The sequence below is a fragment of the Paramisgurnus dabryanus genome, chromosome 14 (genome assembly GCF_030506205.2).
Source record: "Paramisgurnus dabryanus chromosome 14, PD_genome_1.1, whole genome shotgun sequence".
In the NCBI taxonomy this organism is placed as follows: domain Eukaryota; kingdom Metazoa; phylum Chordata; class Actinopteri; order Cypriniformes; family Cobitidae; genus Paramisgurnus; species Paramisgurnus dabryanus.
The window spans coordinates 5,434,520-5,459,892 of record NC_133350.1 but is presented as its reverse complement, the minus strand read 5'-3'; the positions used below and the strand labels follow the sequence as shown (position 1 = coordinate 5,459,892).

The following is a 25,373-nucleotide window of genomic DNA, read 5'->3' as shown; positions in this document are numbered from 1 at the left end:
TTCTCTCCTTCCCTCTCTTATTGATAAGAACAAGCTATTTTGCGAGATTTTATCTGCTAAATATATTATGTTTCAACATACTCCTTTTTGGCCTTTGCCTTTTTTCAGGGTAATAAGATCTGATCAAATGTAAATGATGAGGCGCGCGAGCACAGCTGCTGGCCTCCTGTTGTTTTTGGCAGTATCATCAATTTGATCTTTGCTGCTGTTGGTACACTTACTCTTTTCAACAGCTGTATGTATGCTGTATGGTGGCTTGCATATACATGTATACAGTACTGTGCAAAAGCCTTAGGCCACCATGCCACGAAAATATTAGTTGTTTTTCCAATGTTATAGTGATCATTGTTTCTCAGTCTCTTTAATAGAATACATCCAGAAAATACAGGAAATGCGTATATAGTATTAAAAACATGTATAAAAATGTAAACTGATGTGTCACATTTTTAGAGTAAACTCCCCTTACACTTGAGCAATAGCAGGAAACTGCAGGATCTCTTAAGCCTAAATAAAATTAAATCCTAATTTCTAATTTTAAAGAAATTTGTTTTTTTTACTTCATTCTGCTCAAAAATGCTCAAGATGTGTTTATTGCCAAGAGATGTAACACTAAACACAGACCTAATAAAGATATTTAGAAATTTAGAAAAAAAATGTTGTACATAATTTCCTGTATTTTTTGTTTAAATCTTAATAAAATACATTGAAAAATAAATATGGATGGACATTAAAACTTCTAAAACAAGAAGTCTGGTGGTGGTGGCCTAAGACAGTGTTTCTCAAACTTTTTCAGCCCAAGGACCACTTCATCTTCCAATATTTTTCTGAGGACCACCTACAGTAACAGAATCTGACTCTTAACACGCCCCCAAAAAAACAACAAAATAGGAAGGATAAGCTAAATTTAAGTTTAATATGCAACTGTTTTAAGTCAAAAACTATTTTTTTTTAACACAAATGCAATGCTATGTTCAGAAATTATTATATGAATTTTATTTAATTTGAAAAAGTAAATGTGAAATGAGTTGCAGCTTAATATGAACAACAAATTGCACATGTGAAAAAAAAACTGCAATTAAACATACTGTAACAGCCTAGGTCCCACTTAATGTCATTCCAAAGAGCCATTAATTTAAAACTGAGGTTTATGGTTGTATGTTGTATCTATGGTAACAATAAAATGCTGAAAAAAAATTCCCCTTAATGTCCAAAATCACTGAAATTACAGGGATTTTACACATGAAACAAAAACTAGTACATTACAAAACTAATAGAGCTGTGGATTTTAGCTGCTTTCAGTTTATGCTTGACATTAAGCTTTATTCTACATTTAAATAGGTAAATAAGATCCATATCACACTCATTGAGAATTTAACTCATTTACTCACTTCAGTGCACTTATCAAAAAAGTTTATAACATGGAACATAACATTGTTTTATGCAGTTTTTTGTCAAAGCTAATTATTACAGTAGCCCTTTTTCAACAACAACAGCCATCTTAATAATTGACAAACATTAGGCTAGCTTCTAATAAAACATAATATGTTTTTAGATTTCGCAAGAGCAGTGAAATCAGGTGTATGTTTTTCAGCACGATACGCATACAGTGGTGCAAATGCTGGGCAGTGAGTGACGGGCGATTGTCTGTTACTGGTTTAAATTGCATTATTGTGTGAGAACGATGCTTTGAATTTTGGAAAAACGGCAGTTTCATTTATTAAGACATGTAACGTAAATGTCATTGTGGATAAGCAAGTCATAATTGAGCAGACAAAACAATTGTCGGAAAAGGCAGTGTTTTAAAGCTGGAAATACAACAAATAAAGTTAAAACAGCCATAGAGTCCGGTCTCTTAACTCACCACAGTCAGCTTAGCTATCGCGTCTTGAGACGCGGGCGCGAGCGGGGGAGGCGATCGCGTTGAACTTGTGGACCAAAGCGCGAATATTAACACGTGACACAGCTGCTCGCACCAGTCACATGACTCGCGCTCTGCACCTCATGCTGTATGAAACAGACGCACGCGCATCAACTCGTAACTGTAGGGACCGTTGTCTAACTTACTAAATTTATTCTAGAGATGTCTTTTTTACAGACTACATAAAGGGCCGGATCAAATTACCTTGGGGGCCGGGTCTGACCCACGAGCTGTCACCCGTGAGCCCTGGTATAAACACTTGCCTAATTTAGGTCATCTTTTGGCGGACCACTGGGGGGGTTTGGCAGACCACTAGTGGTCCGCGGACCACACTTTGAGAATTACTGGCCTAAGATTTTGCACAGTACTGTATATATTGTGTATATATTGTTTCTCTTATTATTGCAATTTATTTATTTGTCCTATTCTGTATGCTCTGTACTGTCACTGTTTTTATTTTCTTAGGGCCTGTAACCATTATTCATTGCACATCATATGTGGGTCAAAAGCTTTACATTTTACGCACTAATTTTAGTTATTTCCCCTGCTGCATTGCACCATATACTGTAGTCTGAAACTCCTCATTGAAAGCTGATTGGACGGAAATTGAAAATTATATTTACTGTATGTAAATTTAACCCCTGTAAAGAATTTGTTTAATTTTGTAATACCTTTAAAAAGTTTTTTTTACCAAATAAATAGTCTTTTAATTTTTAGAAAAAATAATCCTAAACATCTTTAGTTTTGTCTGCACTTATTATATGTTTATCAAATACTTTCACTTCAAATCTGCTTAATCCCCACAGGCCATTCAGAAATAAGACTTTCTTGGTAGAATCTATATGTAGTCTTGTAAAAAATACAAGAAATGTACAATCTCAAGTACAAGAAAACATGTCAGATGCATTTTGCAATCGCATGATTCAATGCATAATCAGCCAAAGTACGCTTATTTATACAGAGACCGCATTTTTTAAATACACCACACTTTTGCCACATAAATTGCAGATTTCTGCTGGCAAAATATGCAGGGCTTGAATGATTTTATATTCCCTGCATTTCCATAGCAAAAAGTAATATATATATATATATATATCTCTTAGCAGAAAGTTAAAAAATGTTTCATTTACTACTCCACACATGCGCAGCCATGTCCCCTGTTGTCATGGGAATGTTTGGAAGTAATTACGAGACGTGAACATCAATGAAAAGCTGCAAACAGTATTTGCAAGTTCAAACAGTTTTTGCAAGTTCTCGCAATTTTGGCAAGTTCCCTCAATTTCATCGCATTAAACTGCATAAATATCCTGAATATTCCATCGCATTTTTTAAGAGAACGTGTCACAAGATCAAGGATTTTTGCAACAATCACTAAAAAACTTCGGGCCCTATTTTAAAGATCTAAGCGCATTGTCTAAAGCGCACAGCGCAACGTCTAAATGGGCTTGTCCGAATCCACTTTTGCTAATTTAGAGATGGGAAAAATGGTTTGTTCGCCGAGCGCATGGTCGAAAAGGGTTGGTCCTATTGTAATGGGAGTATTTTGGGCGTAACGTGCAGTAAACCAATGAGAGTCACAGCTCTCATCCCCTTTAAAAGCCAGTTGCTCTGGCGCTATGTCTAATCCCTATTTAGATGACGGACTTTGTAAACTGAAAAACTAAGCGGAGGAAGAATATCCCCAGTTTAAGATTAATGTTAAATAATTGTGTTGTTTTTCACTTGTATTGAAATTGTTATTTTTTTATCAAAACCTTTACAACCCGTTTTCTTTTAGTCATGCAAGTGAAATAGCAGGCTTTTAATTGCTTTAAATGTATGGCTATCCAATATCGTCAAAAAATAATTTACAAGTATGTAAGAAAAGGTTTGTACTGTAAAAATACTTTATTTGTAAAAATACTCTCCGCACGTTTCAGCACTTGGACAGCGTCATGAGTTTTTTAAGCATTACTTAAAAATGTTTCTCATCTCACCATATCCACAGGTACAGAGTCAATAAATCCGTGAGGTAGCATTTAAAAAAACATTTAAAAACAGATACATAAGCAAAGCATTTATTTACATACCCGGCTACAGGTGAAGCAGGTCTTTGCGCCTTCTAATGTCTCATAATTTAGTCCTCATTTATGTCCAAGAGACTCAATAATAATCTTTTACATTCAATCCTTTAATCTTTCATATTTAAAAGCGTTTTTGTGCTGCTGCGCATTCATGTATGTGATAAGCAAACCCGCGTTGTCATCCCGTTTATAGGCGCATATTACTAATGCGCTCTTTAAATAACAAAAAAAAACATATTGCGACATTGATTTTAGACTTTGGACCAGGTTTTTGTTGGTCAATGGCGTAGTCTATTTTAGTTGCCTCAAAATAGCAACGCGCCAACAATGCGCCTGAACACACCTCGTTTTCAGACCAGAACGCCCATGGGGGCGCAATGCATTTGCTATTTAAACAACGTGGTGCAAAACGTGAAAATGATCATTGCACAGGGTGGAAACTAGCAAAAGACACTTGCTTCGCGCCTTGCGCTGCATTGTAAGATAGAGCCCTTCGTGTTTTTCTGAAAGGACTGATTTACTTTCATGGCTCCAAAACACTCTTTGTCCAATATCTCAACAAAAAAACATCAAAACCTTTCATAAATTCAAAGAAGATCTTCTTCTGATGGTAAGAGAAAAGATCAAAAGCACGGATTGCTTGACCCTGTGTAACTACGTAAAATATCTGTGTTTCAATTAACCCTGCAATAGTTTGTCCTCCGCTCACCCATATACTACAAATGCACTTCATTTGAATGTCATTCAAATATGCATTAAATGATGAATACATTGTACATTGCAATCATTCCACTTTTCACATGTATAGAACAACTGGTTGCTGTTGAGATCTGGTCACACTGCACCTGTTGGTACACATCATTACTGTTTAACTGTTAAAAATCAATAATCAATCATAGTCATGGATTAAATGCGTTTACTGTCCCATAGCACCAAAACCCAGGGCCCATAAATTCATGTGCCTTCTGAAAGAGTTTTATCAGCACCACAAATTTCTTTCAAAGACGTACAGTTTCTGTCTATTTAGTTTGTGCTATAAGAATTACTGCTCGTAGCCAAAGTCTCACATTAACTGTCGAACAATGAAGGCTCATTTTAAACAACAAAACTGTCTCAGCCAACATGGACGTTGAAGTAAACTCACAAACCTCTTGAAAATCTTTCACACAATTGCCTCTACTTTTGTATGTTCAATATTTGTCCTTGCATGGCTCCAATTAAGGTTAAATGACTGTGAAATTGCGGCTGGGTTGGAAAAAAGCTGACAATGGCAACAATGATATCTGGAGACGTGACTAGAAAGGTACAAGAAAGGAATTATACGGCTTGTCTGCTATCAAAATACCTGTCAGAGCCAGCATTACAATTTTGAACGCAGAGCATTCAACTAAAGCTACAATTTTAGCAAAGACATCCAAGTTAGACACATTATTGTGATTGGCATTTTAATGTCTTTTAAATCCAACCTACTTCAACAAATGTAGGACAATGAGATTTTCACCTGAGGCCCTCAACTATTTCTTCATAACACTAGAAGTCATAATTCAATAAACCACTCAAAAGAAATAGCAGAACCGTGAGATTACTGTTTGGTATTCCTTCATAGACTCTATGAGAATTAAAAAAAAACTTAATAGTAATAGTACTGTGCAAATTATACAATAACTTTCAGAGAAGTATATTTTTCCCAAAGCAATTTTAAATAGCTTATTTCTGTTTGCATAACCCGAATCATCTTTTGGCACCACAGCACAGTTCACAAAATGTTGAATATCTTTCTACACAAAGTGCGTTTGGTAATATGCAAATCTATAATAAAGTGATAAATAATGAGGCTAGATATGTTTTGTCAACATTCCATCTGATTATCATCCAAATGGAAAGTGCTTGTGCGGACCGCTGTTGCTATGGTTACCTCCTCAGGTGAACACGGTTTCTGTTTGTAAGCATCCAAGTCTTAATTAGGGGTCCAGGCCCCTCAAACCTCCCCATAAACTGGCACTCGGTGTTATGGTGTAGACACAATTTGCTGTTCAACACTGTAGGTTGCAGCGATTGCAAAGAAAAATTATGTTTGGTTTCCCAAAGAACCTTTTAGATAAAGATTTTCTAATAAAAGACAACCCATTCAACCCATTGTTGGGTCAAAAAGGGACGAGCTCAGTTCCTTGTGTTGTATTTTACCCAACCACGGGTTGAAAATACGTTAAATTACAACCCAATGGGTTGGGTTTGTCTCTTTTTGACCCAAAGCTTTTTTTTGAGAGTAGGAACCTTTATTTTTAAAAGTGTAATATCTATGGACTCATCCTTTCTCAAAACAGTGTTACCATTCCCTGTAGAATCAAACTTGTAAAGGTTAGTCATAAACTGTCCTGGGGTGTGTTTTTCCCAATAGCATTGTTAGCCAACTACTGCCTTAAGTTTCGTCGTTACTGACAAAGTTCAACGATTTGGTGTTTCTCAAAACCATAGTTCAAATGAACATTCGCAAGCTGCATCGCAAACTTGTGTGGTTGGAACTGTTTGAAGCATAGTTCCTTGTTATTGTAATATGTAAACTTACGTTGATCAATGATTTTGAACAAAATAAGCAAACAACATGTAGTGCATTCTATATCCATCATTCTAAAAATACAAATTTTATTTTACATCTTTAAGTTTGTAAAAAGAATTAAAGCTCTGTATATAAAACTGCACGTGTGTGCTGCCATACGAGCTTTAAGACCCTGGTATGGGGAATCCCTGGGCACATTAATTAAAAATCTTGAATATCTGAACAAATATCTAAATAACGGTAACAAAATCAGTCTTCCAATGCAATGTATGCTATTTACAGCAATAATTTTATTTTAAATTGATTTAAACAGATTACTTATTACTCACTTCCAAGTGACATCATCAACTATGTTGTTAAACCAACATGGTTCAAACGACGGATGTGCGACAAAGTTGCTATGCTTTCGGGAAACGGTCATGACAAGCTAGTTAGTTTCTCCAACTATGCATCATACTATGGTGGTTCAACAGCGAATTATGCCGTTGTTCGGGAAACGCACCCCTGTTGCATTCTTTTAGATATTTTCATTGTAGAATCATCAGCATTCATATTGCTGACTGTACAAATCAAAGAGAATTCAATGAACAATGATCTGCAGTAAGAACTGTAACAGGATTAGTGTTACGAAAATACCTAAAAGATAACAAAAGATTACCTTGTGGTTTTCAGCCCTACTTTCTTTTGATCACCTTGTTCAGCAGCTGTCTGACCCTGGTGACATTCTAGTACCTTGTTTGACATATGGGGACTATCAAAGGCAGTTGTTTGAAGCTGTATAAAACTCTACAACTACTTGAAATCCCAAGGCAGGCGATAGTAATCAAAAATAGTTAACCACACTGTAAAACCTAACAGTTAACTTATATCAAACCATTTAAGTAAACCGGTTGCATTAGACCATTTAAGTTTTAAAACACATACATATAGGTACCGTGAACTTGAGTCATGTGCAATTATGCACTTATATTTAAGTAGTGTGAACTTAAATATAAGTGCATAACTGCATATGACTCAATTTGTTTAGGTTCACAGTACTCAAATGTATGTGTTTTAAAACTAATGCAACCGGTTTACTTAAATGGTTTGAGTTAACTTTTAGGTTTTACAGTGCATGTTTTGACATCCAATCCTGCACTGTAAAAAAGATTTGTTGTTTCAACTCAAGTAAGTGTTTAAGTGCCTTAAAATGTTGAGTTAATTCAACTTAAATGTATTAGTTGACTCAACATATTTTTGAATTATTTTTTACTTTTTCCATGTTTAAGTGCTAAATGTGGGTCCCCAGTGCCTTTATCAACCTAGAAAATATGAAAAAGAACAACCCAGTAACTTAGTTTTGGTAAACCATTCACTGCAAGCATGTGAAAAAATAGCTAATTGAAATTTGGCTCCCCATGTGATGTCAGAAGGGGATAATACAGCCCTTTAATCTGCACTATCCAACCACGACACTGCCATTTAGTGCAGAGATCAACTAATTTACATTTAAAAGGACACACCCAAAAATGGCACATTTTTGCTAGCACCTTAAAAGTGGCAATTTTAACATGTTATAATAAATGATATGGTATTTTGAGCTAGAACTTCATATACGTACTCTGGGGACACCAAAGATTTATTTGACATCTTAAAAAAGTCTTGTAAAATGTCCCCTTTAACAAATATTTTTTAAGTTGAAAGCAAGAACACTTGTTTTTTTAAGTTGAACAACAAATCTTTTTTTAACAGTGTGCATGACTGATTTACCAAGGTATTGTTAAAGTAGTTATAAGATAGTATTTACAATATCTTCCATTTCTTTATAAAGGCTGTTGATGTCTTAAAGTGAATGCAGTGCAGAAAAACATTACCGAATGAAGCGATTTACTTTGATTAGTAGAGTAATTCAGGAGATGCATCGCACGTCTGGACCTCAGTGCCCAGTGAGATAAAGATTAGATGTTATTAGCAGGCAAAAGTAAAGGGCCTTTTTCCCAGAAATTGAATAAACACCTACTTTGCAATAAAGATTACATCTAAAATTCCCAGCAGAAACCTTTTACCATCATAAGCAAATAGAACTTCCCATATAGACGTTGAGGAAAAACATCATCAAAGTGGTTTGCGGTGCTAATTTCATGCACCACTAAAGAATGGGCGGAGGGCCAATAAAAACATGGCTTTTGATTAAAGCAGCCCCTCATTCGCTGCACACAAGCACACTGACTGCACATTTCACACAATCTTTCCGAGACAAAACCGTTTAGACTTTCAAAGAACTTTTTCTTCGCCGGGTTTTTGACCGGATCCCATGGGATGTGGAAGGCAGGGCGTCTAGACTGAAAATGAACTGTCCACTTATCCGTACACTCCATAAGCTGAAAAAGAAAGAAAAACCTTTGAATTTATTGGAACCGTCGTATCGGAAAGCCCACCCACACTGAAAAAAAAATGATTCATTCAATTTACTACATTTTTTTAAGGTAAGTGGTTGCAATCAATTTATTTAAATGTAGCTTAAATAAATTGGTTGCAACCACTTACCTTAAAAAATTAAGTAAATTGAATGAATAATTTTTCAGTGCACTAAACTGCTCACCAGTGTGTTGATAAATAAGGGAAAAAATGAAATGTATAGTACTGCTAAACTTATAAGCTGTTAAGCTAATTCTTCAGAAGTGTTTATGGTGGCCTTGAATTATCGCCTCATTTATTTCGATTCATCAGCGGGTAAAGGCCACTGTTCCAGCAGAGGGTGGGACGCATTCGCTTCAGGGGAATTAATAGACTTCAAAAGTTTGCCTCGAAACCACTTTGACACTTTCCTCATCTTGACTGCTGATAAGACAAGACATCTAATAGTTTTTAAGGTCTGATAAGAGGGGAAGTCGATGTAAGTTGCAGGCCAAACTCAGCATGTGCTCATTTGATATAGAAATGAATAAACGGTCATGCTTTTGATGTACTCACTTTGGTGAGGAGAGAGATAATCTGGTTGTTTTTACGCTGTACTCATTTGTCTGCAGTTCATACAGTGATTTTGAATACAGTTCAGCTGTTAAGGCTTGGCAACAGATCAGCTAGATTTTAAACAACAATACAGTACTGTTATCAAAGATACCGATCGACCCAACTGCAACAGAAATAAATTATGTTGACGATTCCCTCCATATAAACTTTGTGCCAATGTAATTTACACTTTTATTCAAAACATCTTACAGTGCATTCAGGTTATAGATTTTTTTATCAGTATGTACGTTCCTTGGGATTGAACCCACAATGGTTGCACTCCTGGTGAAATGCGCTACCAGTTGAGCTACAGGAACACATGTGATGTTTTTATAGTGCATCATTCAATATATCAATATATCAATACTGCTGTAATGTACAGTACTGTGCAAATGTCATTGGCCCCCATTAGATTTGTTGTTTTTGCAATGGTATAATGACCATATATAATTATTTTCAAAAAGATTGTGTGTAGTATTAAAAACAAAATAAAATTATAAGCTAAAGTTTCAAATTTGTGATGTGAGCTTCTCTAACACTTGAGCAAATGTAGAAAGCTGCAGGCTCTCTTAAACCTAAATGAAATAAAATCCTGATCTTACAAATACTTCCATTTGTATTTATGCATTTAGTCGATGTTTTTATCCAAAGTGACTAACAGTACAATCATGCAAAACATTTGATCACTACATGCTTTCTCTGTGAGTCTAGCCTATGACCTTGGTTGCTTGGTTTCTAGCTCTACAGGTTAGGATACAGGTACAGTGTTTCCCCTTAGATATGAATGTCACATTTATTTACTCACGCAATGTCACATTGTTGTAACAAGAACACGGCATCATTTTGATGCTAATTAGAAGCTACATTCACATGATTCAGGAGGATGAAATGACTGTGTGATTCCAAAGGGAACAACAACATTCACCATGATATAATGACTCACAGACATTAACCCTCTCAGTAACATAAGATCCTCTTGCCAGGAGTGACATAAGCTAGTAATTTGAGGATGTTGAAAGAAATTCAAGTTTTTGTTTAGTTCGGGGAGGAATATCAAAAACATTTCCTATTTGACTTTGTATTGCAATACTTGGCTATGATGAGCAATGCGTGCATTTAAGAAATGGTTTTTGCTGAGACTTTGTCTTGGAATTCAAGGAAATAACTTAGTTGGGTCTTACTCAAGGAACTGGCATGGAGGTATCTAACATTCATCATCCATTATTTTTTTTCACATCCATCAAATAAGGTCTTTATTCATTGCCTTTTAGAAAAGCCTGTACTGTATGAGGACAAATTTGTAGATGTATTTTGTACAAATTTCATTAGAGTGTAAAATGTTTTTGCTATGGCTGTTATTTTGTGGTATTTCATGAGATTTATGGACTTTTCAATGATGTTGAATTTATTTAATAATTTTGCCTTTAATGTTTCTTTTAAATTGCATTTACATTTATTTATTTAGCTGATGCTTTTATACAAATGACTTACAAATGAGAGAGCATTCAACATTAAGAAGTACTATAAAAAGACATACATTTATAAACATAAAGGAATGACATACAGTCGGTGTGTACAGCTAAACAAATATAAATGGCAGATACACTCTTAGAAAAAAAGGTACAGAAGTTGTTATGGTACCCTTTAGAAAGGTTCTAATATGTACTATTTACTGTAGGTACAAATCAAGCGTGCCGCACAAGCCCTGAAAAGTGAAGCCAAAACGTCTCGGTGGCCCCCAGTGACTGGTCATAGTATAGGTCATAAACCCCGCCTCCCCATGTTATTCTATGGGATTTGAGACCAACAAAAAAAATTAATTACACTTCAATTATCTTTTTTCCGAACCTGGTTTCTGTCATTTATTGTAGTTTTTATCACACTGATGTAAATTCAAATGTTTTTTTTTAAATAGGTTTGTGTTTATTTAGTTATTTAATGATATAAAACAGGTGGTGTCACGTCATGATTGACAGCTGTGATATCGTGTGATATGCGCATTCTGCGAGAGCGAGGGCGGGGTTTTGATTTCGCGGCTTCACTTCCTGCTCACTACTGCGCATGACTGGTCCCGAAATCGCTACCGCGCAGACTCAAGACCCAAGATGTCAGCGCCATATCGGGACACGGGCGGCTTCACTTTTCACCAATGGAAGAGGGCGAACAGGCGTCGTCCATCTTTTTTTACAGTCTATGGTACAAATATGTTCCTATGAGGTACCAGAATGTACCTTAAAGCGCACCTATTTCATTGCTAAAAAAGAACGTTATTTTGTGTGTTTGGTATAATACGTGTTTGCATGGTTTAGGTTAACAATAAAAACATTATTTTTTACATACCGTACATTTTTGTAGCTCCATATTTCACTCTCATCCTGAAACGCACAGATTTGAAAAGCTGTTTGTCCCTGATTGGCCAGATAATCTGTACGTTGTGATTGGCCTGAATACCTCTGCCGCCAGCTGGAAACGTGACGCTCCTTACCATGTTTGAAAGATTGAGGAGTTAACTTACAGACTGTAAGTCCAAAGCGGTAGGAATTATGATAATGTCGGTCTTGTCTCCATCACAAATCCCAGGAAGTAAACTGTTGCCTACATTGTTGTAAGTCTTAGAAAAGAGATTTACGTTGGAGACAATAACTCGTGTCATTGTTTACTTTGTGGTTTGTACCTTTTGCATATCGTTAACATGTACTAATAGACAAAAGGACATTTTAAAACGTGAATCGGACAATAGGTGCTCTTTAAAAGTACTAATATGCACCTTTTAGGTACAAATGGGTACCTTTATTTTTAAATTCCCAGTAGCTCTTTTTGAGATTACCAATAATTTTCTCATAAAAACTCGTGACTTTAACAAAAGTCTCATTTTTCTATTCAATTAATGCGTCTTTGTCTAGGAGAAACAATTGCATTGTTTTAAAAAGATTTCTCTTTTATCTTATAGAAAGCAATAGCCTATTAAAGTTTTCCCACAACAACTAAGTGAATTGTCATTGTTTGCAGCGAGTAGATTATAGCCTGTATGTTGTCAATCAGACGTTTTATTCAGCTTGTTTTTAATAGCATTAGCTGTATGCATCTACAATCATAGAGACCACATAGTCCCCAGTCAGGCTCCCTATGATTCTTATCTGTCCTTCAAACACATATTTGGTTTGAAGGTCATATTGGATTAAATTATATACCCATCACACTGGAGATAAGCCAGCAGGGCAGCTGCCAATAATAAAATTCGTGTCTACAGTAAATTCACAATGTTATACATAAATATTTGGATAAAAAATGCATTTCTGTCTATTGTATGGCATCTGAATATTATGCCTGATTTTGTGCATTACCTATATATTTGGAACATGTGCTGTTTGAATGGTCTGGTTTGCAATATGCAATATCTGATGAGGTTGTACAGGGCAAGATTTGATTATTTTCTCAGTCGCATATGCACCGCATTCTCAACCGAGGTGAAATTTACATGTGAATGACTATTCTCGTTGTGTGCACGACATGCGATCCTCGTTCAGGCCATTATTTATTCCATTTGAATGACACTGATATGTCTTCTGATAGTTCTTTTATTTATATGACACTGCGCCACACACAATGAGAAACATTGTCATTCCTCTTTTGAAATATTCAGTGTATTTCCAGATGAATATTCATTGCGATTCGAAGCAACTAGATCAAAATTTTCTGGATTGTCTCTGTTATATGAGGTCCATGTGCAATTAAACTGAGCTGTATTTACTCCACATTACTTTCTTTTCATACAATTTAGTGTCTCTTTTACATTAGGTACGTTTACTTGCAACCAAATAATCCGTTTGTAATTGTATTGATGGTTTAATCGTATTGGAAAGCCTTCGTGTAAACACCTTAATCAATACGATTGAGGTCGATCGGATTCAAATTTGGATCGTATTGAAGGGGTTGGTGTACTCCGATCTGTGATCCGATCAGCAGGAGAAAGTATGCATGTAAAGACGGGAGTCGTAGTATTTTCACAATAGGATGCAAAAATACATTGTGCATATGCGCAGTACATTTTTCTTCAGGTCTTATATTTACCTTACAGTATGTTTACGTCTCACATAATTCTTGTCACAGAAACATGCAAAAGCAAGGCAATAGCAAAACGCATTATTAAGGTCATGCACAGTAAAGCTGGCCAGAGAAGAAAGCTACTTTAACATGTCACAAAAAAGTAAAATATGCATGCAAATTAATACAAAATAAAATTGTTTAGTTGTACTATTTCAATGTTAGTCATGTTATAATTTATAAAAATAAATAAATGAATAAAAACTGAGTTCGTTGTGTGTGTCATGTTTGTGTGTCTGGGGCGCACTCCAAATGAGTGTCTATGGCCCTGTCCCAAATGGCGCACTTCATGTGGACTTTCGGTCTCGTGGACTTAAATTGTGCATGCTCGCTTAGTCAACAAGTCCGTAGGGTGTCCCATCTGTCATTTTTACGCTTTAAAGTGTACTCATCAGCGCCCCCTTGATGCAAATTTTGTGCCGCATTTGAGCTGGCTTTGCGTGGACATGATGCTCAGAAAATCCGTTTTTTTTTTCTGTGGCTTGGTCAACTTTGTTGCAGTAACAGTTTTAGCATTTTATCTAAGCAGTAATGTTATTCATCACATGACCAATGGCTATTTACAAACCTGCATTACTACAGTAAAAGTTTTATTTCAAGTTTGTATGCCCCCCCCAAAAAAATGTTTTTTAGCACCAGCCACCACTGGTCACAGGCTGTACATTCTGCAACGTACTTTCTTAAAATTAGGCTACATGAAGCAATAAAATAGCGTTATACCTTTCGAAAATTGTGCTTTCATGCATATATCTGAAAGCTTCTTAAGAACAACTTTCTCCAACTCAGTTTTGTACATTTCTCGACGAGAAATGCTGTGCGCTGGGCTGCGTTGCCAAGTCCTCAATTTTTCACATTTTGTTTAAAACTGTCTCCGTGGGTTGTTTTTTTCCTGCGGGTTAAAGAATAAAGGATTTCATTCATTAGTTATAGGTATTTGGGCTGTGAATAGTCATTGGGATGCTTTTGGGCTAGTTTTGAATGTCCATTGGGTTGGTTTTGATACGCGGAGCTGGCAACCCTGGCTGTGCGCTTGGCCAGACGTTCGGTTCGGATTCTATAGAATGCACATGTAAACAAACATTTTAATCAAATTGCAATGTTTAGTGTGCATGTAAACTATATTATCATAACCTTTAATTTTATTAAATTCAGTTACATTGACAAAATGTTGTGCATGTTAACACAGCGAATTTCTTCCTAAGAACCGTATAACTAATGCATTTTACCATGGTTGAAACTATTGCATATGTAACTGAGAGAAAAAATCAAATCTAACTTCACTCTACCTTATCAGATAATTTATATTATATCAATAATAAGTATCAGAATTACAAAATACAAGTCTTCTGACAGGCAAAATTGAAATGCATTTTTGTTATTAGAATATAGAAAAAAATAGAAAAAGTCAAATTTAATGCAATCAAAAACGTAAACATTCATTTTTATTCTTCGTGCTAGATGTAAAAATATTAAAAGTGCATTTGGCGTAGAGGCACATTTAATGCTTTTAAAAACACAACACATCAGATTTTAAATAATTGAATTTGGGCATGTATCTTAATCCCTTTCACCACCTGCAAAAGGTCCCCAATTTCTGTTTTTTTTTTTAAGATTCTTGCTTATTATCGGCATTATGACTGCGGCCTATGTAAATAGAAATACATTTTCTGGAGCAGCTGTTCAGATGACTGCTGAAAGAAGAGAGAAAAAAAATGAATGGAAAAATAAGACCGCCATCTGTTACTAAAGGTTGTCATTTTCTGTGCCATTTGCATCATCGCTCAGCATTCAATTTTGGCACTTCCTGTTTTCAACATAATCTGAAAATGTTTGTACACAGAGCATTTTAAGAAGTGGATTTGATAGTTTATGTTTGTGTATGCAGATGTTTTAAAGAAAGTGCTTTTCCTCTTGTATAGCATTCAGGCTTTTTTACTATTTTTACTAGCTTTGAAAACATTTAACATATTGTAGAAAACAACCAGCTTTTGCAAAACACGATTAAGCATTGTTTCGATAATGGTTGGACACTTTTTCATCGTCTATTGTTTCATAAAAATATAGTAAGATTTCTGGACTATAAGCTTTCTGGCAACATTGAGATTAAATGGCGACATATTTTGATTTGCTAAAAAGTTGTTTTTTTGGGATAAAAGGCAGATCTATGATGTAATAGCAAATAACAAAGTGTCTCATCTCTGTGAACAGATGGAAAATCTAATAAAAATCCTCAAAGGGAAAATATAAATAACATATGAGCACTCCATGTGAAAATATTGTGTCAATTTACTTCTAGCTACTAGTTGCTTTACATGTAAATCATCACCTTTGGTAGTTCAGCGTATTCAAATAAACTGTATATCATGACTTCACAGTAAACATGAGCAGAAAATGACTGTGATTTTAAAGTAGAATCACAGTGATTAGCTGCGTCTACATTGCAGTAATCTCTCACACATTTATAGTTAAACTGTGTTAATATCATGTCTACACCGTACTATCATTTCATTTCACAGCATTAACTGCAACATGAATAAATGATGTGGTTGCATTAGTTGCATTTGTTTTGAGTGATGTTTGTGTGTTGTTCTTCTGTTCAGTAAGCCGAGCGTTAATATTTAACTATAAACTTTCATTAGACATAACAACCACTTAACTTCCATCAAATAAACCGTGTACAGTTCTATTAAATATGCTGTCGAAAATATCAAAAGATTGTTAATGCCCACCTTCATAACGGTTTTATCAACACGATGATTAAAGCATTTCCAGTCAAGGTTTATTTTACCCATAAAGATACCAATCGATTTTCCATTGCTGTAGGAAAAGCTCATAGGGGTCATAAAAACGATGTCCTCCAATGTCGGAAAATGAAATCAATATTATGGTAATATAGAGAAAAACACAGTAAAGGTCATCATTGTGAATAGAGCCTTTCTTAGGACGCTGTTGACAGTCAGAGTTACTCTGCTGTCAGCAGGCAAATGCCACTAAACCACAGGGTGTGTGGCCAGTACCCTCCTCTTCAATTCTTCCCCTCACGAAAGCCCACCAGGGGTCTGACTACGGGCACATTGCTGGTATGTGGCATGTTATAATGATGGCATACAATCTCTATCCATTCAATTGAATCAAATGAGTATAGTTTTAAACCGAAAACCGTTTTAGGAACCTGGGTATTGTAATTGTTCATGAATGTCTGAATAGCTCATGACAATTGCCCAGAATTTGTCTTTCAGCCCATTTGCTTTATTATTAATCCAATACTTGCTCAAGTACAAAATAGTTATGTATTTGGGAATTAGGTGGTATTGTTTTAAGTACAGTATGTGGTGGACTTTAAAGGGTACACTGTAAAAAATTTCGCCGTAATTTTACGGTAAAGTACTGGCAGCTGGGGTTCCAGCAGTGAACCGTAATTTTACGGTTTCATTACCGTATTCTAAATTACGGCTGTTCTGTAAATTAATAGTAAAATACCGCAAGCCTGTTTTAGCTGTGTACCGTAATCCTATGGTTTCATTACCGTATTCTAAATTACGGTTGTTCTTTAAATTTACGGTAAAATACTGGCAGCAGGGTTTCCAGCTGCATACTGTAATCCTACTGTTTAATTACCGTATTCTAAATTGCTGCTTTGTAATTAAATAATAGAATGGCAAAGATAAGATGAGGAACCATAAAATTACCAAATAGGTTTGTGCAAAAATAACCCAGTCTATAGACATATTTAAACAAATTCAAGTTTATTATAATTTTTACACATCAATTTTGAGGTCATTGAAAAAACTTTAGTAAAAACTTGGGAAAAATGGGCCAGGAACATTCCACAAAGAGTGACTAGCTCTTAACAGGAACAGGTCAGGTAGTCTGAAAGATAAACATAAAAAAAAAAACTTTGTAAGCAGTGTGCTAAAAGTAAATTTAACACTACACGTGGCAGTAATAGTGTGTCTCTCATCATTTACTCACGCTCATGTTGTTACAAACCTGATTAAATATTTTTGTTCCGATGAACATGAAGGAATATATTTTGAGAAATGTTTGTAGACAACCGTTCATGAGCCCCATTCACTTCCATAGTATTCTTGTTTCCTACTATGGAAGTGAGTGGGGCTCATGAACGGTTTGTTTACAAACATAACTCAAAATATATTCCTTCGTGAGTGCAAAAGTGAGTACACCCTAAGTGATTCCGGTAATGATGCCATCTTGGACTCAAGAGTAACTGCACAACATACCCATGTCAACGAGTGCTCACTACTTTAAAACTCGTGTGAATCATGTGAGTCCAAGATGGTGCCGTTACCGGAAGCTAGTTAATACACACAGCAAAATCACTGGTGTTAAAATAACACCCAGGGTGTCAAATTTAACACTGGAAAAGTGTGTATATGTGTCCACACTACACTGTGTTAATTTAGTCAAAAGTGTAGTGTTAATTTAACAACACTCATTATATGTTAATTTAACACTCAATATTGTTAAATTTTACACTTTGTTCAACACTATTCATTGTTGTTTCCACACTACACTGGTGTTGGCACAGAAATACAGTGTTAAAAATTAACACTCCGTATTTAAGGTCAACACCAGTGTAATGTGAATTCAACAATGTTAAGTGTTAAAATACTGATTAATACTTTTGTTGCTAATGGGTTGTTTCTATAAAAGACAAATGACAAGAAATATTGCAAAACCTCTTTTTATTAAAGTACATCACATTTAATATTTACATTGATACACACAACACTTTGCATTTAATACTGCTTATTTAAATACCTCAGCTACAGTTAGAAACAGAATACAGTATGGAATAATGAAAGTTATCTTATACCACAGCGCAGTGACATGAAAACCACTTATTATAAGGTCTTTAATAAATCAAATGAGAGTTAAAAACAATTAGCCACCCTACTCAAAACTTGAACATTAAAATACACTGCAATTACCTTACTGGCAGGCAGAAATGCTTATCCTTCACAATACTAAAGATTTTTCCATAACAAAACAGACATTTCAATTCAAAAGACGTTTCATTTTTCTTAAATACGTTCCAACCTGGTATTTAGTTCTGTAGTTGTTTTACTCATGATGTAGTGGAAGGCTGCATCAGTGGTCTTCATCATGGAGGGAATGGCTTTTTGGTCCAGAATGATGCAAAAATTCTGGATGCAACTTCTGTTCCCAACGCAGTGCAGGCAGGGCTGTGCTGATCCATCCACCTCAAAGCATGGATTGATGCTCATCACCTAAGTGTTTTAAAAGAGTGTATTTGATGAATGTATTTGATGTGTATTTATGAACTTGTATGCATTTACATGGGGTGAACAATGCAAGTAAACTAACTGCTGAATAAATAACTAGAACAAAATACTAAAAAACTTACATAGCACAATCAGTAGCTTCAGTTGCACATTGTCCCTCTCCAGTCTTTCTTCCTTTTACCAATGAAGGCAAGAGGTGAATGAGGCAGGGAAGAGCTGCCACATCACTGTCCCGTCCTAGCAAAACAGAATTTAAACACCATGAGTATACAGTTAAACTTTAAAACCGTAAAAGTAGCAAACCCATGTACACTTACCATATTTAAACTCCTGTTGACCAGACAGAGGGTCATCCATATTGTTGTATGTTGGCTATTTTGCAATACATCACCTCAGCATATTTCTGCAGATTTTCAAAGACAAAAAGAGTCAAGAAAATACCAAAAAGGGTGCAGTTTTAACCGTTATTTGAATCAAAATCATCTCAGTATAATAAATCATGTTAGAGACAGTGTACAGTACTAATGTACTGTGTGTACTCACATAACTAGTTGGTAAGCTCTTATCCTCCAAACTGGGTTAAGGAGTAACAGTTCCAGAATTCATGGGTATGCCGTATTCAAATATAGTCTGGTAGGGTCCTATCACAAAAAAATGACAATAAAGACTCTGAAAACTCAACATTATTTTTATATTAAAAACAGCACTCAAGACAATATGAATCTTCATTTATACATTTTCAAAATAGTAATCAATTTGATTGCTATTTAATATGACATCAATAGCAAAACGATGTATGAGAAGATAATATATTTTTATTAAAGTTGGCAGCAGGTCATGTGAGTTTCTTTCCAGATTAATAATAATAATAATAATAATAATAATATGTACAAAACTACATATACTAAAAAGATTGGTTAACTGTTCAGTTATGTCAAATAAAATGATTTATATGTATAAATATATAAACTTACCTTCTGTAATGAATTTATATAAGTATTAGCAGTTGTTTCTCATTGGAAGTCATCCATGTCAGGTCTTCTTTAATAAACTGCCCTAAAAACAGCATCTCGTCTGAATGATTTGAAGCACTCAGTGTGTACTTTCACCAAACTAGCATCTATAATGACAGAAAAAAACAAATGTTCGCCATACACGTTTTACACTTTCGTATGTATTTGCCATTTGCATCTGTCTGACATCTAGCGCCACGAAAAGCTTACAACACACAATGCATCCAATCTGTGCATACAAATGATGATATATTGTGAGGTTTTGGTCAAATTAATTGTTGGTTTGGCGATATTTCCCCTGTTTGCATACATCTTAGAAAAACACATGCGGTTGCGGTTTTCTCCGTGTTTTTCAGTAATTTGAATAATTAACCGATATCCGTGCACTCACGTGCATGTAAACGACCTCGTTAACTCACGGTATCTAGCCTATATGATTACCTTATAACGAGCATCATATGGTGAATAAACGAGCTTTCATTTAACTTAATTTCATACCTTCAATTTGTAGTGCATGTCGCGTTTTATCATGGTTCAATTCTTTCGTTCATATCTCCTGTTAAAATTATCCTTCTTGGTTTTAAACTTTTAGCTAGCAGTTTAACTATATACTAAACTAACAAGGGAACAACGTAACACAAGGTAGCTCTAATTAAACTGAACCAAATAACGAACAAAGGGGAAATAAAATGGGAAAAATATCTTATTTAGGTTTTTTGGCATATGGCTGCGTAGAGTCAGACAAAGAAATAACAGTTTAATTTAGCTAAACCATGTGAATATTATGAGACTGATTTACCTGATCTCTTCAGTCCTCCTGTGAAAGAAAATGGCGGTAAAATCCCTGACAGGAAATGTTTAGTGGAGGCGTGGCTTGATTTACACCGCTCAGAGTGAAATCTGATAACACCCTTGTTTTACACTGACACTGTCGTGAATATAACACTGGCCTAGCAATGGCAGTGTTATTTTATTACCAGATAGTGTTAAAACAGCATCAACACTGTGTATTTAACACCATCCCTGAAAATTTAACACTGGTGATTTTGCTGTGCAGTTTATAAAGTTTAAAATATATTTCTTACACAATCACAACCATTACCCCAGAAGACCTTTATTAACCTATTGGAGCCGTGTGGATTACCTCTGTGAAGGATGAATGCACTTTTTTGGGGTTAAAAGTCAGAAAATGTTCCCTGATCCCTGGACATTTACTTAAATAACTCTAGCTCGAAGTTAAAGCTATAGTTCATCTTAAAAAAATTTTTTTATGTTTATCAGCTTACCCCCAGGCCATCCAAGATGTAGGTGACTTTGTTTCTCCAGTGGAACACAAATGTAGATTTTTGAGTCCAACCGTTTCAGTCTGTCAGTTGTATAATGCAAGTTGATGGTAACAAAATCTAATATAGAAAAAAAAAACATGCACAGACAAATCCAAATTAAACCATGTGGCTTATGACAACACATTAATATACTAAGAAATAAAACAATTGGTTTGTGTGAATAACCGAACAGTATTTATATAATTTTTTTAACCTCAAATGGCACTTTTCCATTGCATAGTACCCCACGGTTTGGTTTAGTTTGGGTCGGGTCAGCTTACTTTTGGGAGCTTTTCTACTGGGTGCAGTGCGTAGTACGCGATACTTTTTTCGTACCACCTCGGTTGGGGTTCCAAGCAACCCGAGCTGATACCAAACGTGACACGAAAATACGAGCACGTCAGCATTATATATGCTTAAATGCAACTTCAATGAGGCTCAGCGCAGCGCATTCGACTGAAGCCACGGGTCAGGTGTTTATACAGAAACTGTCATGTGAGACATAGGTAGTGATAATCGCGATGTGCAAACATCTATTTGTGGTGGCCAATTTTAATTTTGTGGTGGACTGAAAAATAAATAAATGTATGGGAATGTACAGCGACACTCTCACTTGTATGATGTCACAGCAGTAGGCAGCGCAAATATAACGAGACGCCTATAATCCCTCCCACTCCGAAGTGTTACTAAACTCGATGGAAAAGCTAACCACGCCAAAGTGAGATGACCCCACCCAAACTAAACTAAACCGTGGAGTACTATGCAATGGAAAAGTGCCATAATACAACACTATCCCCAGAGCAATACGCGCATTCACATTACCTTCTTATTCATCTAATGTTTAATAGCGGGTTGCCACCTACTGTATGAGGGCACATATACACTATATGGGGTTTCCAATACAGTTAGTGGTGGTATGCACCTCCAACCCGCTATTAAACATCGCAGTGAGCATGATGTTTTCTCATGATGATGACGACTCACCTGCAGTGTTATTTGTAGATCTAGTCTCGAATAAGCAATGTGACATGGAAGCAGCATTTGCAGACATACTGTTAGGAAAGGTAAAAACTAAAGTTAATATCAAGTTAGACACCTGCGTCCATATTTATCAAGCTTCTCAAAATGCCATTTTAGTAGAGTGCTGAGAATACATGAAATGTACTCCTACTTTCAAACTTAAAGGGATAGTTTACCCAAAAATAAACATTTTGTTATCATTTACACAGCCTCAAAGCCTGTTTGAGTTTCTTTATTTTGTTGAACACAAAAAAGATATTTTGATAAATGATGGTAAGCACACAGTAGACTGTACCCATTGACTTCCATAGTATTTATTCCTACTATAGAAGTCAATGGGTACAATCTACTGTGCGCTTCATCATTTATCAAATTATCTACTTTTGTGTTCAATGGAGTAAAGAAACTCATACAGGTTTTGAACAACATGAGTCTGAGTAAATGATAACATAATGTTTATTTTTGGGTGAACTATCCCTTTAAGTTTGAAAGTGATTTGATTTGTGTGAATGAGCTGTGTTCTGACTTCGCTCAAACTGTACATCAAGTCAAAGTGAGGTCTGACTATTTCATTAGTTATTGCGATTTCATTTATCCATTGCATTATAAAGACCAACATGCTATTTCACTTTTGAGCACTTGACTTGTGTTTGGTTCTGGTGGCTGTGCAAATATAAACCAATACTTACTCTTGTCTTTAGCCAATATAAAACATCAAGACACACCAAGAAAGGGATCTGAAAGAAGTAACCATAAATATACGACAGTTATTAATTCAGAATGGCCTTTAGCTCGTTTAAGTTTACTGTAAAACGATAACGTTGTTTTTCATAAGAGGGACCTGTTGAACAAATCCCATATTGCAATACCTGCGTTATAATTAACTAAACAATGTCAAATACATTTAACAACAAGCACAACACATTTTTATAAAAGATATATAAAAAAACAAATAAGTTAAAAGATCTCCACTAACGTAAGCTCACGAGCTCAGTCAATCTAGGCGGGAGCTGAACTAAGCCCACATTGCAATACTTGGAGAAAACTTGCGTTATAATTAACTTAACTATGTTAAATACTTTTAAGAACAAGCATAACACATTTTTATAGAAGATATAAAGACAAATAAAAGATCTCCATTAGCTCACAGCTGCGCCGAGCTCAGCTCACCCCACTCAGCGCTCGAACGACACGAACCAACGGTCAACATCAAGGTTTATTATATTAGACATATCGAAATATACTGACAACTGAATAAACATCACTGTGAACTAATTTCAGTAAAGTAACCACGAATGTAAAGAAACTTACCTCATAATACCACCGAAACACTCGTCTGAGGAGAACAGCGGTTAATCCAGATTGCGCGTCTCCTGGTTTGAATAATCACGTGATCAAAGCATTCGGTATACGGACACGCGCCTTACGCGCCTCCGCCAATAATAACATAATAAAAGTAAATAAAGATATAAAAGATGAAAGTAAAGTGCTTCTTCCAGTGTTGCTTCCAAGAAAGAAAGTTGCCTGTTTAGAGCCAACATAGAATATTTATTTAATAAAAAATAAAAACAGAAATATTAATCGACTTTTAATCAAACTAAAGGTTTCATTATCGTGCAGTCTGTCCTCAATATTATTTCTACGTATACGTTCATACAGATTTTGCCCGGTTTATTGAATGAACAGACCTTTTATGACATTATTTATGGTTATATTAAAGGAGTTATGCAGTCCAAAACAAACGTTTACTGTACTGGAGCACATATAGGATTTTAACTGTTCTTTGCTAGAAGTTAACTTTGAATTGGAACAGTACTTGGCCATCTACTGATGACGTTTCAAAATTATTCAGTCTTTATAATACAAGTCCAGACAGAAAATGCATATTAATAAGTGGCCAACACATACCACTCAGTAATTTCAGTGCAGTTCCTCCCCCACGCTCACCACTCATGCAACCATTTACGGCAAGAAACTGTAAATTTATAAAACAGTTCACTACCGTAAAATTAGGCCGTAAATTAACGGTAATTTTTTACAGTGTAGCATGAAAGAATAAAGGTAAATGCAAAGAGATGTAAAACTTCTACGGCCTAAACAAAGGTCTGCACTGCAAAAAAATGACTTTCTTACTTAGTATTTTTGTCTAGTTTTTAGTAAAAATATCTACAAAATTCTTAAATTAAGATGCTTTTTCTTGATAAGCAAAATGACCTAGGAACATAAGTCTAGTTTTTAGACAAAAAAATATAAACTTTAAGTAAATTATACTTAAAACAAGCAACACACATCTGACAATGGAATAAGAAATTTTTTTACAAGTTTACTTTTTTCATAAAGACTTAATTCAAGAATTTTTTTCTTATTCCATTGGCAGATTTTTTGTCTTGTTTTAAGCACTAATTTGCTTCAATTGTAAATTTTTGTCTAAAAACTTGATATTTTGCTCATCAAGAAAATACATCTTAATTTAAGAACTTTTTGATATTTTTTTAGACAAAAATACACTGCAAAAATGATTTTCAAGAAAAAAAAATCTTAAATTAAGAATTAAATTAAGAAAATAAGTCTAGTTTTTAGACAAAAAATATCAAATTTAAGTGATTTTGTGCATAAAACAAGCAAAAAAAAAAAAAATCTGCCAATAGGTTAAGCAAAAAAATTGTGAACGTTTTTCTTAAACACTAAATTCAAGAAAAATTCCGGAACAATTTGCTTACCCCATTGGCAGATTTTTTTTTTTTTGCTTGTTTTATGCACAAAATCACTTAAATGTGACATTTTTGGTCTAAAAACTAGGCTTATTTTCTTGGACCGTTTTACTCATCAAGAAAAAGCATCTTAATTTAAGAATTTTTAGATATTTTTACTGAAAACAAGACAAAAATACTAAGAATTGTTTTTTCTTGAAAATTATTTTTTTTTTTTTTGCAGTGCATTTTTGTCTAAAAAATATCAGAAAATTCTTAAATTAAGATGTATTTTCTTGATAAGCAAAATGACAAGTTTTTAGACAAAAAAACATACAATTGAAGCAAATTAGTGCTTAAAACAAAACAAAAAAATCTGCCAATGAAAACAAGACAAAAATACTACGATTTTTTTCTTGAAAATC

General features: G+C 35.0%; 1 long non-coding RNA gene across 1 annotated transcript; it reads right to left on the bottom strand.

Moving 5' to 3' along the window:
• Positions 1-18,364: 18,364 nt before the first annotated feature.
• LOC135719409 (uncharacterized) lies at positions 18,365-20,960 on the bottom strand. Its single transcript, XR_010521084.2, has 5 exons — positions 19,875-20,960; positions 19,444-19,541; positions 19,218-19,303; positions 19,023-19,137; positions 18,365-18,885 (listed from the first exon to the last, which is right to left on the bottom strand). It is a non-coding gene; the product is annotated as an uncharacterized lncRNA (long non-coding RNA).
• Between the last annotated feature and the right edge of the window lie 4,413 nt (positions 20,961-25,373).